The sequence below is a fragment of the Rattus norvegicus genome, chromosome 6 (genome assembly GCF_021556685.1).
Source record: "Rattus norvegicus strain SHRSP/BbbUtx chromosome 6, alternate assembly SHRSP_T2T, whole genome shotgun sequence".
In the NCBI taxonomy this organism is placed as follows: domain Eukaryota; kingdom Metazoa; phylum Chordata; class Mammalia; order Rodentia; family Muridae; genus Rattus; species Rattus norvegicus.
The window spans coordinates 127,932,101-127,948,647 of NC_141539.1; the positions used below are offsets into that span (position 1 = coordinate 127,932,101).

Below are 16,547 nucleotides of genomic sequence, written 5' to 3' on the forward strand. Positions count from 1 at the left end.
TAGACTGGGACACTTCTGCAACCTAGGCTATCTCAGTCTCTTCCTCTTGATTTGCATTGTTCTGGGTCTGCTCTGTCTCCTGTTGTAGCCGATTGGCATCTGGGCCTGGGTTGAGGAGCAAAGAATCCCTCTTGCTTACATTTGCTAGGTTTTCGTGTCTCCTGACAAGAAAGATACCTGGCTGCAGCCTAGCCTCTTTCTGTCCCAGTTTCAAATTCCCTAGAGGAAGCCCATTGGTCCTGCTTGGTTCAGAGGCTCAGTCAGCTATGACTAGGGAACAAGAAGCTGTTATATATAGCAAGATGGTAGCCAAGGTTGAGGAAATAAAAAACAAGACCAAAGCCCTTGAGAGAAGCACAGTTGGTAAAGACACTTGCTGCCAAGCCTGAAGACATGAGTTCAAAACCCAGACTTGTCAGGATAGAGAGAACCAATTCCCACAGGTTATCCTCTGACCTTCACGCCCTCTGCCTCTCTTTCTTTTCCTCTTGATCTCTTGTGATGAGATTGGCCTCAGATCACCATTCACCTGCCTCAGATTCTTGGTGCTGAGTTTACAAGTTTGTGCCACACCACATGACCTAGCCTATCATTGAAGTGTTTTAAAGTGTAGACAGATAGACATGGTGGTGCATGCCTTTAATCCCAGCACTTGGAACACAGAGGCAGGCGGATCTCTGTGACTTGGAGGACTGGTTTATGTAGCAAATTCCAAGCTAGCCAGGACTACATAGTGAAGCCCTGTCTCGGAAACAAACGAATGAACTTGAAAAGGCAAGCACAGACATTACAGAATTTCACGCTAAGCAATTAGTCATGCCTGAGGATGGCATGTGTTCGTACAGCAGAGGCAGTCCTACCTACAACAGCAACACCCCCTCCTCTATGCAACCCAGCCCCCTCGGTTACACCCAGACTTACATAAAGGTCCTCAAAATGTCTTTCATGGGTTGCTGTCTTCAGATCTGCTGTTCAGAGGGTCTTGGCCTTCGGGTCTGAATCAGCAACCAGAAAGTCCTTCCTGGCTTCACTTACGTTGCTGTGATAAAAATACCCTGACAGTAAGCAACTGCAGGGAGGAAGGAGTTTATTTCAGCTTACAGTTCCAGGCTATAGGTTATCCCTGTGGGGAAATCAAGGCAGGAACTCCATACAGCCCGTCGTAGTACACAATCCGTCGTAGTACATCCATAATCAAGAGCAGAGAGAAGTGAATGCATGCTCTCTTGTTGGCTCAGTTCAGTTTCTTCACTCATACAATTCAGGACAGACCTCCACTTCTGCACATGGCCTAGGGAATGGTGCCACCTACAGTTGGATGGGTCTCCCCAGATCACTCAATAAGACAATCTCCCATAGACATACCTACAGGCCAGGGTAGTGTGGACAATCCCTCATTAATACTTCTTTCTTACCCTGGGCTCCAACCTCATAGGTAGCAATGAATAGCCTAGTAAGAGCACCAGTGGAAGGGGAAGCCCTTGGTCCTGCCAAGACTGAACCCCCAGTGAACATGATTGTTGGGGTGAGGGCAGAAATGGGGGGAGGATGGGGAGGGGAACACCCATAGAGAAGGGGAGGGGAGGGGGTTAGGGGGATGTTGGCCCGGAAACCCAGAAAGGGAATAACAATCAAAATGTAAATAAGAAATACTCAAGTTAATAAAGATGGAAAAAAAAAAGAATGTCACAAAGTTGACATTTCCACTTCAATTATCTGACTGAACCAGTGATTTTTATACGTGGTTACACATTTGCTACAATCATCTCTAATATTGAAAAGAAAATTTATATTATAGCTGTGCTTAAATAAAACATTAGATAGTCTGTAAACTTACATGTTCCTGATGATAAATGTCTGTCACTGTAAAAAAAAATCCTTCCTTCTTCCTCAGTGATTTATAGTAAGTTGACAGCCAGCACTGACCACTGTAAAACCCACGAACACTTTACAATGTTTTCTTTCTTTTTTTTTTTTTTTTTCTTTTTTTTCGGAGCTGGGGACCGAACCCAGGGCCTTGCGCTTGCTAGGCAAGTGCTCTACCACTGAGCTAAATCCCCAACCCCCTTACAATGTTTCCTTTACACTGTTTTCTGTGAGCATCAGATCTTGGAGTGTCAGATCTTCTCGGGCATAAGAAAATGAGAGCTGCTGGTGGGGGCACGTGGGAGGCAGAGACAGGCGGATCTCTGTGAGTTCCAGGCCAAACCAGTCTACAAAGTGAGTTCCAGGACAGCCAGGGCTACACAGAGAAACCCTGTTCTTGGAAGAGAGAGAGAGAGAGAGAGAGAGAGAGAAATATGAACGCTTACCAGCTGGCAACTCACGGATAAATGCTGTGGCAGTGTGGGGAAAATAAGGAAACATCAGAGGAGAGGCAAGAGCGGGAGATCAGAAAGGTTGGGAGAGTGGAGCCAAAGAGCTGGCAGACGGCCCACAGGGGAGCTGCTGGCCCGAGACCTCTGGGAAAATCCTGCCGCTCCTTTAGTTGGTGACTTCCTCCGGTGTGGTCTTACCAATATCCCTGCATATCTCCCTGGGGGAAAAGGGCTAGGTGCCACATGGATGACAGCCTGTGATGAGTGAGGACCCCACAGACAGTGTCTCTGTGTGGCCCCTGGCTGCTGAATCATGGAGTTGCTTGCTCCCTGTTTGAGAACCTAGTGACAGATGAGGTCCTTGCCCAGGCTACAGAGTAAGAAATGCCAGGACCTTGCTCACAGAGAGTAGCCTAGGCCAGCTCTAGCCTCAGGCACTGTGATAGTTACTCTTCATCTTCTACCTGATGGGATTTAAAATCACCATGGAAACACACCTGGGAGGGCGTTTCCAGAAAGGCAGAAGGCAGAATAGGGAAGATGCACTCCGAGTGCCGGCAGCACCGGGAAACCTAAAAGGACAAAAACTTGAAGAACAAGCAGTCAGTGCTCTTAACCACTGAGCCACCTCTCCAGCCTGGAAAGGGGCATTATTTGCACTTAAGGACAAAGTGGAAACTTACTATTGTGTCTCACACCCGTGATCCCTGCACTTGGGATTCTGAGGCAGGAGCATCCCTGTGAGTTTGAGACCATCTAGGACTACAGAGTAATTAAAATAAAATAATAACAGGGGTTGGGGATTTAGCTCAGTGGTAGAGCACTTGCCTAGCAAGTGCAAAGCCCTGGGTTCGGTCCCCAGCTCCGAAAAAAAAAAAAAAAGAAAAAGAAAAAGAAAAAAAAAGAATAACAAAACAAGGGACGAGAGAGACAGCTCGGCAGTAAGAACACTGACTGTTCTTTATTCCCAGCACCCACAGGGCAGACCACAACCATCTCCAGTGCCAGTCGCTGAAGAATCCAATGTCTTCTCCTGGTCTCTGTAGGCACTGCCGGTATATGTGGTGTACAGACATACAAACAGGCAAAACAACCATGTACATAAATAAAAATATACACATAAATATAAAAATAAATAAGTCTTAAAAAAAAAAAAGAACAAGCTGAAACCGGAGACAAGCTTGCCTCTGTTTAAGGAAAATATAAACGAAGAATCAATGTGGAGAGGAGGACCCAAAGATGGACAGATGGGGAAGCTGCCATCACTGGAGAGAGGGGAGGTCCTATGCACACCGAGGCACTCTTGTGGAGATCAGAGGACCAACGATCTTGGGCGTTGGCCTCAGACTCACAAGCTTTGTGTTTACTCATTGACTTTTCTACCCATTGAGCCTTTCCAGCTCCTGATCACTGCTTAAGGGTTGTGTCTTTTATGACGAGTGATTTTTCGTAGGACCCCCCTGGCTCCCCAGGAAGGAGAACTAGAAGCAAAGCCCTGTTTGGCTCCTCCTTCATAAGGAAGAGCTACACCAGAGAGTAGGGGCAGAGGGCAAGCAAGGGAGGCGAGTTGACAAGCAGCCCCTTCAATGAGAGGATGTCTGGGGCTGGAGCGATGGCTCAGCGTTTGAGAGCACTGATTGAGTTCAAATTCCAGCGACCACATGGTGGCTCACAACCATTTGTAATGGGGTCCAATATTCTCTTCTTGTGTGTCTGAAGATAGCTACAGTGTATAAAAATAGGAGAGAGAGAGAGAGAGAGAGAGAGAGAGAGAGAGAGAGAGAGAGAGAGAGAGAGAGAGAGAGAGAGAATATGCCTGGACTTCTAGGACCCTTCGAAGGGGAACATTTCGCTTCATGGATCGGAATGTCTCCCATCTCCCATGGGTCAAACGATTAATCAATAGGGCATTAATTCCTCCTCCACCCTACTCTACAGAGGTTGTGGGGCTGTTGTTGACACTAGGATCTGGGAGGAAGGTAATAAAAAGGAGAAACTACAAGGTGATGTTGTGGGCTTTTTGTTGTTTGCTTTTTAGGGGTGTGTGCTTCTGTCTGGTGTGTGTGTGTGTGTGTGTGTGTAAGTCTTCATTTGGTAGCCCATGCTGCCCGCCCGGGTCAGAGGAGACCTCTTAGAAGGCCGGAGGTTGAGAGCAGGAGAGAATTCCCAGGCCAAGGGAATGCAGGTTACTGAGAGTCAGATTACCCGGCCAGAACGACTCAGCAGCGTTTAGGGACCTACTGTGTTCAAAGAAAAACAGCTCAGTGAGCAGTTACGGAACACCAAGAATTTACCAGAACGTGGCCCCCTATTGTTCAGCAGCCCTGCCCTCTCCCCTTTTCTGGGAACTGCCTGATTTCCTGCACTTCCCCACCCCCACCGCACATGGTTACCATAGGAACAACCTCGGTCCTACCATTGGACCGCACCCCTCTGGCCACAGTTGATTGGACTAGAAGTGAACACCTCACCGAGGCTGGACCAATCAGAGACTCGGACCCTGGAGAATTGGGAAGGTTGGGATCTAGAGAGTGATTGAGGCTCTGCTTGCACGGCTGGACAAGTTGGGTCGTTGGTTAGGCAGATCCTGCCAGCCAGCTTTTCAGTCGAATGAAGAGAAACAGTGAGGTGTTAATGAGGAAGACGAAAGATAGGAATAATTGTGGGACCTGGTTCCTGGGCGCCCAAGACATAGCTGCACCCCTACCCTGGGGCTCTGCAGAACAAAGCACTCTTTCTGCTTCAGTTGCATCCAGTGGGTTTCTGTGGATTGTGAGACAAGTCTTAACGAATACCATGCCAAGTGCTGGGGCTTTATGGATGCATGGTCTCTGCCCCCAAGAAGGTCATAAAAGCAGCAGGAGGGCCAGACATGTACTAAACATTAACTACTGGGGGAAGTGCTGTCATAAAAGATCATTCAAAGCAGCAGAGTGCCCGGGAATAAATTATGATAACAGATGTAATGGGGATGTGGAAACGCCCTAGCTGTGTAATTCTCTCATAATTATGAGAATCAATTGCATTTTCCCTTTCCACCTAATCAGGAACGTGGCCACCTTCCTTTCAGAATGACTCGATCCAACTGGGCAAACCACCCCGGGCCTGGGCTCCGCTTTCCTCATTGGCAGGTTTTGCTTTTTGCTTTTGTTTTCTGATAAATATCAGCTGGGTTTCCCAAGGATTTAGGAAACGTTGGTTTTTACTGTGGGGGTGAGAGGTTCCCTTCTCTGCGCTGACTCCACCAACCGCTCACTGTTCCGTGAATGTGAAGGCTGCTGACTCAATGTAAGAGAATCCTGGGTGTGGGCCACTGATGGAGAGCTCTGCTGATTGATATACCACTGCCTTGTTAACCTCAGGATTGGGACATTCTATCTGGAGAAAAGGTGTGACCCTTTTCATCTCTCCGATTTTAAAGCATTCAGACCTGCACAGCACTCTCATCATTCACAAAAGGGCAAGAGCACCTTATCGAGAAAGGCGGGCTGTCCACCCTCATAGCAGTCACCTGTCGCTTCTGCTGAACACCTGTCAGTTCTTCAGGCCTAGAGTGGATGCGCCTTGGCTTAAAGGAAGAAAGTGACTCCCATGTCAACCGGATCTTGTTCAAAGCACACCGCGCATATTGTACAGCATGAGACACTTTATAAGTAGCACCTCTTGACATCCTGGGAAGACTGATTTGAGGACACACACACACACACATAGACATATACACACACAGAGACACAGACACACATAGACACACACAGACACACACACAGACATACACACACATAGACATACACACAGACACAGACACACACAGACACACACAGACACACACAGACAGACATATACACACACAGAGACACAGACATATACACACACAGACAAACACAGAGACACAGACATACACACACACAGACACACACACACAGACATACATACACACACAGACATATATACACACAGAGACACAGACACACACACAGACAGACATACACACACATAGACATACACACAGACACAGCACACACAGACACACACAGACATACATACACACACAGACATATATACACACAGAGACACAGACACACACACAGACAGACATACACACACATAGACATACACACAGACACAGCACACACAGACACACACAGACATATACACACAGAGACACAGACATACAAACACACACAGACATATACACACACAGAGACACAGACATACACACACAGACATACACACACAGAGACACAGACATACACACACAGAGACACAGACATACAGACACACACACACACACACACACACACACACACACACACACACACACAGGATCAGGCACCTGTTGACATGCCTGTATTTGATTCCTTGGGACCCACACAGGGGAAGGAACCAACTCTTGCAAGTTGTCCTCTGACAACTATAGGTGCATTGTGCGGTGACATGCACAGTAGATGCATGTGCAGGCACAGGAACAGAGAACAAATACCTCTTTAAAAACTGTGTCTTAAGTGGCTGGGGAGATGGCTCAGAGTTTAAGAGCACTGGCTGCTTTCCCAGAGGTCCTGAGTTCAATTCCCAGCAACTACAAGGTGGCTCACAACCATCTGTAATCAGATCCATTAGATCCAGTGCTCTCTTCTGGAGTGCTGGAATCTATGCAGGCAGAACACTGTATATGTAATAAAGAAATCTTTTTTAAAAATGTGTCTACACTGAACATGCATGTGTTTCCCCCTTGGCATTGTTTCCTGAAGGATACAGTGTAGTGACCATTTACACAATGTTTACATTGTATTAGGCAGTGTAAGTAATCAAAAGCAGTTTTATATCTGGCAGCTCTTTGCATGGCCTACTTTAAATCCTTTCAAGATTATGAAGTAAGACCAATTCCTGAACTTGGAGCTCATTTCTCAGCGTATTGGGGTCCAGGAAATCCTATCGATCCCCCGTCTCTTCTTCTGACAACCCTGAGGTTACCACAGTGATTCACATCCATTTGTTTCCTAGGTTCTGACACTATTACAGCCTGCTATGTGTGGGCTAACCTCATAGTTGAGCAGCAAGGACTTTTTTTTTCTCCCATTGCCCCAGCTCTGTAGACCAGGCTGGCCTCAAACTCACAGAGCTCTGTCTGCCTCTGCCTCCCAAGAGCTGGGACTAAAAGTGTGCTCCTTTATCTCTTCCAAGCAGCAAGCACTTTTTTTTCCAGAGCTGTGGACCAAACCCAGGGCCCTCTACCACTGAGCTAAATCCCCAACCCAGCAGCAAGCACTTTTAACTACTGACCCATTTTCCAGTCCTAGACTTTTTCTCCCCAAATATCTTTGATTCCCAGTAGGTAGAATGGTCAGACATGGAAGCCAAAGCTAAAGAGGGTGGGAATGGGGGATGGCTATATTTTCATGGGAGGCGGGAGGGTTCAGTCTGACCTAATCGTTGAAAGCAAAGAATGAAATTCTGGGACAGGTGTCATCTTTGGCGCTTGCTCTTGGGCTAATATCAAACACTATTGCAGTGCCTTGTTTCTCAGATTACTTTATCTCAGCCAATCTGTCTGCAAAATTGATTATAACCCCCAAAGTATTCTGCAGCCCAAGAACTTCCAAGACATCTCAAGCCAGCTGTGCTGCCCTCGCTGACGTGTGGCTATTATTTCGTTCTACCTGCTAGAGTGGCGCCACACTGTGGCCACACTGTGAATAGCACACAGCGCCACCAGGTTGCTTTGCAATTTTCCTTCCTTCCTTCCTTCCTTCCTTCCTTCCTTCCTTCCTTCCTTCCTTCCTTCCTTCCTTCCTTCCTTCCTTCCTTCTTCCTCCCTCCCTCCCCTTCCCTCCTTCCCCCCCTCTCTCTTTCTTTCTTTCTTTCTTTCTTTCTTTTTTTCTTTCTTTCTTTCTTTCTTTCTTTTTTGCTTTCTGATTTGCTTGTGTTTCCCCTCTGTTCTGCAAATGGAACTCAGGGTCTTTTTATACCAGCAGACAAACACTTAATTGCAAAGAAGTGTCCTCATCTCTCCCAGTGTGGCAGCCCATATTCTGACAACGGAGCATCGTTTGAGGCAGCTTCTTCTTCTTCTTCTTCTTCTTCTTCTTCTTCTTCTTCTTCTTCTTCTTCTTCTTCTTCTTCTTCTTCTTCTCCTTCTCCTTCTCCTTCTCCTTCTCCTCCTCCTCCTCCTCCTCTTCCTCCTCCTCCTCTTCCTTTTCCTCCTTCTTTCTTCTTCTTTTCTTCCCCTCTCTTCCTCTTCCTTCTCCACCACCTCTTCCTTCTCTTCCTCCTCCTCCTCTTCCTCCTCTACTTCTTTTGTTTTTAATGTATCCAAACTTGATTGTTTAACTTCTCATAAGGTTACAACTTATCTTTCATAGCTTGACAGTGCTCCTGAGTATACACACAACCCCAAGAAAAAGCCACATGCTCTGTGGTTGTCAGAAAAGGGGCTGGGGAACATCAGTTCCGGCAGGCTCTTGGATTCAGCACAATAATAGAGCGCCTCCTGTACTGAGTGAGAAAGTTCCTGAATTTGTAGCTTCCATGACAAAACAAGCCTTCTTTCTGGGGGCAGACTTGTGTTTGCCCATGGGATGACTTTATTATACATGAAACAAATTCTGAGAAGCCTCAGGGCACAGCACACTGTCGGGGCGTGTTTAGCACTTAGAACACACCTGGGTCCAATCCTTGGCACTACCCTTCAAGGGAAAAAAAGGCAAGAAAAAAAGAAAAAGAAGAGAGAGAGAGAGATTGAAGAGCTAGGTTTTTGGGTTATTATTTTTTTCTAGTCGATTTCAAGTTAAAAGGAAGTAAAAAGGCTGAGAAGGTCAGCTGTGTCAGATGTACGCAAACCTCTCCGAATCACTACACTTCACAATGCTTATGTCAGGATAGGTCTATACCTTGTTTCCATAATCCATATGGATCGGGGCAGTGTTAAAGCTCTTTGGAGTTGGACATATGATAAAGTCCTCTATCCCCAGATATGGCCGCTGGGTGTACTGTCTCCTGAGGAGGGTTTAATAGGAACTGCCCACTCTCCATTATGAAGCAAACACAGCACAGCCCCTAGGGATAAAAACCCTGGTCACCCAGACAGTCCCCGCAGACAAGGTTTTCTGAGGCCCGCGGCATCACTCCACAAGCAACTCCACAACACCGCGATAGATCCTGACCCAAAGGAACTGAGCCATCCTGAATGAGTATAGTTCGGGGAGTGGCAGGCTTGTGTAATAAGTGAGGCTTGTATACAGTAAGAGAATGTATACATGTGTGAAAAAATGGTAAAGAAAGATGCAGGGGCATAGCTGAGCAGCACGGTGCTTGCCTAGCACGCACAAGGCCCTGGGTTCAATGCCCACCACTGCAACAAAGGAACCAAACAAGAATGACTTTGTGATGAAACTGGAGTAACCAGACCTACCGGCAGCACTAAGCCGGACTAGGAGAGTGCATATTTCAGTGGGACGTTGGGAGCTGAAATCTAGACAATCTACTGCAGTGTCATGTGCCCTCTAAATCCAGGAAGAAGGCAGCTTACAGGCTGGCATCTGCCCACCTCTAACCAGTGGCTGAGTCACTAGGCTGGGGGACAAAAACCCTCAAACAAATTCTGGGGGGTTTCCTTAAGAGGGCAGCAAGCGTCCAGCAGAGTTTCTGGAAGATGGGAACACCTATTCCTTCAGCTGCCCTGGTCTGCAGGAAGCACAAAAAGACCAGGCAGTTTCCCAGGCTGGACCTGTCTCCTGCTCTGGGAGGAATCCTTGACAGCTGGCTTAGCCACTCCCTAAGGAGGAATCGGTTCACCGAGCTTTATGCGTGAATAACTCCTAACGAAGCTTAGAGGAAAGAAATTTCTGTATTTTATCTTTTGTTTCGTGTACTTTTATTTATTTGTTCAACCTCTGCAACATTACACAAACAGGAAGTTTTCACTGGAGCAAAGCAGAAATGTAACATGTTTTATTTTCGGACAGGGTCTCAACTATTTAACCTCTGCTGACCTGGAGGTCGCTGTGTAGACCAGGTTGGCCTTGAACTCATAGAAATCTATTCTGCTCTGGCTGGTCTGGATCTACTCAGTGTTCTGTACCATTCAGTGGTGATTAAATGCCTAACTTTGGAAAGATGGGTGCTCCTGTGATTCACTCTCTAAGGACTGATTGTACTGGTGGCGTCCATTCTTCTTTGCATATGAGGGCTTAATAAATGTGAACAATTTTACTTATGTTTTAAACTTTACAGAAAAGTCACAGAGTCAGTGCAGAGTTCCTACACACTCACCCACCTTCCCTTGAAGAGACAGGCTGACTCTCTGATAGGCTTCAAGAGATTAGGCCTAATCAGAACCTGCCTCACCACCTGGCTTGAAGCAAGAACAATGAATGGGTCAGCAACAGATTCCAGCCCCAGTGCCCCAAAATGGTTTTGGAATGTCCCTAAGAGACAGAGCAAGATTAAGTCACCTACCCTGGAATTCCCCTAACCTGCTTTAAACCCAGCTCAGGCGGGTGTCTCTATCTTGGTAATGGGAGACCCCAGCATGCTGGACTCCTGCAGCATAGAACACTCTTTTACGTACTATTTAAGTCCAGGGTACCATTCTCCAGTGAATGATGGACCCTTACACCCTACCATTACCTTACAGCTCTGCATTTGTGCCCTCTAGGGAGAAAATGGCAGTGCTGGTTAGTGCTCTCTGGTGTGCTGGTTAGTGCTCTCTGGTGTGCTGGTTAGTGCTCTCCGGTGTGCTGGTTAGTGCTCTCCGGTGTGCTGGTTAGTGCTCTCCGATGTGCTGGTTAGTGCTCTCCGGTGTGCTGGTTAGTGCTCTCCGGTGTGCTGGTTAGTGCTCTGCTCTCCGGTGTGCTGGTTAGTGCTCTCTGGTGTGCTGGTTAGTGCTCTCTGGTGTGCTGGTTAGTGCTCTCCGGTGTGCTGGTAAGTGCTCTCCAGTGTGCTGGTTAGTGCTCTGCTCTCCAGTGTGCTGGTTAGTGCTCTCCGGTGTGCTGGTTAGAGCTCTCCGGTGTGCTGGTTAGTGCTCTCCGGTATGCTGGTTAGCGCTCTGCTCTCCAGTGTGCTGGTTAGTGCTCTCCAGTGTGCTGGTTAGTGCTCTCCGGTGTGCTGGTTAGTGCTCTGCTCTCCGGTGTGCTGGTTAGAGCTCTCTGGTGTGCTGGTTAGTGCTCTCTGGTGTGCTGGTTAGTGCTCTCCGGTGTGCTGGTTAGTGCTCTCCGGTGTGCTGGTTAGTGCTCTCCGGTGTGCTGGTTAGTGCTCTCCGGTGTGCTGGTTAGTGCTCTGCTCTCCGGTGTGCTGGTTAGAGCTCTCTGGTGTGCTGGTTAGAGCTCTCTGGTATGCTGGTTAGTGCTCTCCGGTGTGCTGGTTAGTGCTCTCCGGTGTGCTGGTTAGTGCTCTCTGGTGTGCTGGTTAGTGCTCTCCGGTGTGCTGGTTAGTGCTCTCCGGTGTGCTGGTTAGTGCTCTCCGGTGTGCTGTTAGTGCTCTCTGGTGTGCTGGTTAGCGCTGTGCTCTCCAGTGTGCTGGTTAGTGCTCTCCAGTGTGCTGGTTAGTGTTCTCCAGTGTGCTGGTTAGCGCTCTCCGGTGTGCTGGTTAGCGCTCTCCGGTGTGCTGGTTAGAGCTCTCTGGTGTGCTGGTTAGTTTTTTGTGAACTTGACACAGCTGGAGTCATCTAGGAAGAGGGAAACTCCAGACAGAAGGTTCCCCATAGGCCACTCTGTGGGGCCATTTTCTTGATAATTAAGGAAGCCCCAGCCCATTGTGGTGGGTGCAACCCCTGAACAGATGGTCCCGGTTGTATATAAATTCATGCTAAGTAATCCAGTAGAGCACCCGCTGTGGCTTCTGTTTCAAGCTCTTGCCTGCAGTTCCCGTCTTGGCTTCCTATAAGCCAAATATACCCCTCCATCCCAGAACCTAGCTAGGACAGCCAGGACTCTGACAGGGTCTTTTATTTTTAGATTTATGTGTGTAAGTGTTCTGCCTACCACATGCATGCCTGGTGTCCACGGAGGTCAGAAGGCCTTGGATCTCCTGGAACTGGAGTTATGCGTGGATGTGAGCCATCCTTTGGGTGCTGGGAGCCAAACCCAGGTCCTTTTCCTCTAAAAAAGCAACACGTGCTCTTAGCGACTGAGTTACCTCCCTAGCTCTGGGTGTACTGTTCTCACTAGTGTCTTCTATGTGTTCCAAGGTCAGGCCCAGGGTACCTCATTACATGTATTCACTATGGTTCCTTAGTTACCTCTGGTTTGGGATGTTTTTTGGTCCTTTAAGAAAATGTCTTCAGTTGGGCTCCTGTGGTGCATTTCTCACAGCTAGCCTGGGTCATGGCTTTATTACACTGCACCAGGGGTCCAGACGGCCTCCCAGGGATACCACTGATGTTAATGTAGTATTAGCCAGGTCTTTCCAAGAAAAGTTTTTGCTGTCCCTTTCCACATGCTCATCCTCAGAAAGAAGTCACCAAGTTGAGCCTGCATGTAAAGGGGAAGGAAGATGATACATGCTGCTTCCAGGGGTGGTTTAAATGACAAATGTCTTCCAAAGGCTCAGGAATTTTCACTTGTTCCCCAGATGGTGGCACTACTTGGAGGAATCTTGGGGACCCTTGCTGGAGGGAGCATGCTCACTGGGAACCTACTTTGACAGTTCATAGTCTTTTTCTTTTTTCTGGAGCTGGGGACCAAACCCAGGGCCTTGCGCTTCCTAGGCAAGCGCTCTACCACTGAGCTAAATCCCCAACCCCGACAGTTCATAGTCTTATCCCACTTCCAGTAGCTTTCTGGGCTTCCTCAATGTAAACTGACCAGCCAGCTGCTTCCTCATCTGGCAGCCCCATGTCATAGCCTTCCTGCCATCATGGACTCTGCCTCTGGAATGGTATAAGACAAAACAAAACAAAACCAACAGAAAACAACAACAACAACAACAACAAAAAAAACAAAAACAAAAAAAAACCCAAAAAGACACCCCCCCCCCAAACCAAACCTGGGCAGTGGTGATGCACATCTTTGATCTCAGCACTTGGGAGGCAGAGGCAGGCAAATCTCTGTAAATTCGAGGCCAGCCTGGTCTACAGAGAAAGCAAGTTCCAGGACAGCCAGGGCTCCTCAGAGAAACCCTGGTCAGAACAAAACAAACAAGAAAACAAAACAATACGAAACAAAAAGCCCTCTTTCTTTCATAAGTCACTTCTAGCCTAGTCTTTTATCACAGGAGCAGAAAGTAACTAACACTATTCCTAAAGGGTAAAGTAGGCACACGAGTTATTTGACATTCTTCTGTAAAGACTCATCTTTTCTCCCATATTTACTCAATCTTTACTTACATTGACATCAACTCCCAGGTATTGACTCTGGGTTACAGCTATCACTGGGATGCTTACTCTGTAGCTGTGAGGAAGCTCTTCCCGGAAGTCCCCTGGCTGTGGCCATACTGCCTTCTTTTCATTTCTTTGAGGATTTCTTTTTTAAACAAAAAGACATTCCCCTTCAGATCCTAGTGTGTCACCATGGCATTCTAGTGCTGTTGTGTTTCAACATGGCTGTTTAAACGGGCACATGTGTTTTTATTATTCATTGACTTATAAACCAAGAAATATAGCTCCATTTTATTTCGGTTACACAGTGTTCACCAGATGCATGCAGAAGACCTTAAGAAAAGCTGTCTGTGGGCTGGAGAGGTGGCTCACAGGTAAGAGGACCCTTCCCAGCATGTTCATGGCAGCAAATCATCTTGTGTAACACAGTTCCAGAGTTACATGATTCTCTTCTGGCTTCTGTGGGTGCCCCGCCTGCATGTTTGCATATGCATGCATGTAAGCAAATGTTTATACATCTAGCGTTGATTTTACTTTCTAAAGGAATACTCCTGGCACTGAAAGAATCATCTTGAACCTTAAGCTTCCTGCCTGTAGAATGGGAACTGGTTGGGAACTGGTTTTTTTTTTTTGGACAGGTTCCAGTGAGAAGTTAGCAAGGCAACCAGAAGAGCTTGAGAACAAGGGACTCTGGGGGCGGAGGAGACGACGGTTCAACAGTGGAGAGCATTGACTGCTCTGGCACAGGTTCAGGGTTGTTTGGTATTCGTATGGTGACTCACAACTGCCTGACTCCAGTCTCTGTTCTGGCTTCTGCAGGCGCTGCATGAGTACGAGGCACACACATAGCCACATAACATTAAAAACAAATCTTTATGAAAAGATCAAGGATTGCAGTGGGCAGCCTGGATGTAAATCCTGGCCTGTCATTTTGATGAAGTGACACTCAGCAGGTGTTAAACATTATTAAAGCTCTGCTAAAAACACTGTTAATAAGTTCTTTTTTTTTTTTTTAATTGTAAGCACTCCTGCTGATGGGGCAATTTGACTTCTCAATCACCAGTTGCTGGACTCACCCACTGTCTCTTACGTCGAGCTAAAGGACTGTCAAAAGGCCAGCCAGTTATCCGTATGACATGTTTGCAACATTGCATCAGCTCCTTCGAAAAAAATCACAACTGTAGCCGATTTGCTCCAGCTCCCCAAGGTATAGCCTCAGCCAGGACTGGTCCAGCTTCTACCAGATGTTTACTAGTGCAACCTCAGTGAATCCTAGATGACCCAGCAACTGTTTTCAAGGAAGGACAGTTTCTCTGATAGCTTAGCAGTGACTGCTCGGGTTGGGACAAGGCTGTGATTGGTGCAAACACAATGCTTCATTTACACGTAAGGTTTTCTGAAAGTGGTACAAACACCTTCCCTTAGCCTGTAAGGGTCAGGCTGTTGAGCTCACCTTGTCAGCTAGGAGAAAACCTCTTGTGCTGCCTCCTCAATAAAAGATTCTCTCCAGTAGTGTTTCCTTGCCTATTTCTAATAGCTGTGAGGCTAAGGTGGTGACACAAAGTCAGGAGAATCACCATTCTGCAACAGCAGAGGGTGGAGTGGCAGGCAGAGCTGGGAAATGGCTGTGTGGCTGGCTGTTTTGACGACTGAGGAGGAGAGGTAAAGGAGAGGACACTGTAGAGAGCCAGAAAAGAAAAGCTGTGGGCCCTTGTCACTGGAGGTTTCAGAGAGCTTCTGTGATTTTTTTTTTTTTTTTACAAGTCTCAGACACTCTGAGGCCTATAAGCTTTAACAGTGGCCTCTGTCAAGGGCCAAGCAATACCAACTTCCTAAGTCTATACAACAGCTGTAATGCTTGTAAAGAGGCCTACAATAACTTGGTATTCTAGAGCAAACCACCTACTTAATTAAGGGTCCAGTAGTCTAGGCCCCTAGAGTTATAGCACTAGGGGGCGCCCTTCTCCACCTGTCCGTTGCTACCACTGCCAAATGCCATGGGATATAAGCAAAGACAAGCACTTAAAGGTCTCTGTGTCTCCCAGTGATCTACCCAGAATCAAATGACCCGGGGACAGGAGCTGGCCAGCGTGACTACCTGTAAAACCACAGACAAGTTACTTTCCTGTTTCTCATCGCATTCATAAAACGGGAGGTGGGCAAAAGACAGCTTCTTGGGTCTTCCGCTAGTACTTAGTCCCTGGTCAAGGACGTGTCCAATGTCAGTCCTTATTACTGAGTCTGAATAGACCTTCAGAGCAGTAATTATCTTGCCGAGTTTATTCCCTCAGCATAGGGTCTCACAGGAGGGGTGTGGCATTTATTAATACTTGTGTCTACACAAAATGTTAAGTTTCTCACCGCTGAGACAGCAAGTAAGTGATCTGCAGGACAGTACAGAATGTGTCTTAAGCCACTATACAAACAGGCAGAATCACAGCTCTCAAGTGTCCACATGCCATTCTGCAGTGGAGAACGTAAGGAAACTGACCATATATCCCTAACTCAGAGTAATCTACTGCAGTGCAATGCACCCCCGACTCCATGTACACATGGTGACCCAGCCTGGCCCTGACTCTTGGTTGTAGCTCCTCCCTTAGCAGTGGAGAGAATACCAGCCTTGCAAGAATGAGAACAGCTTTTATTACTACCAGCTTCATTCATCTTGGACATACACCTATTTCCCCAGTGTGATTTTAGTTTCCCTATATGTAGAACTTTGTCTTTTGAGGCAAGGTCTCACCCTGTAGTTTGGGCTGGCTTTGAAAGGCCAATCTTCCTGACTTTGGCTTTACTTGTTAAGCAGTGGGATTATAGGTATATAGCACCAGGATTAGAAAAACATAAAATTCATCTTTCCTTTCTCCCTTTGAAATGAGTATTGATGGGCCCACTACTTGCCATAATCTGTGTAGTCT

General features: G+C 47.2%; 1 long non-coding RNA gene across 1 annotated transcript; it reads left to right on the forward strand.

The window, feature by feature from the left end:
- The first annotated feature begins 8,222 nt into the window (after positions 1-8,222).
- LOC148005437 (uncharacterized) lies at positions 8,223-13,297 on the forward strand. Its single transcript, XR_015623321.1, has 2 exons — positions 8,223-11,038; positions 11,106-13,297. It is a non-coding gene; the product is annotated as an uncharacterized LOC148005437 (long non-coding RNA).
- The last annotated feature ends 3,250 nt before the right edge of the window (positions 13,298-16,547 follow it).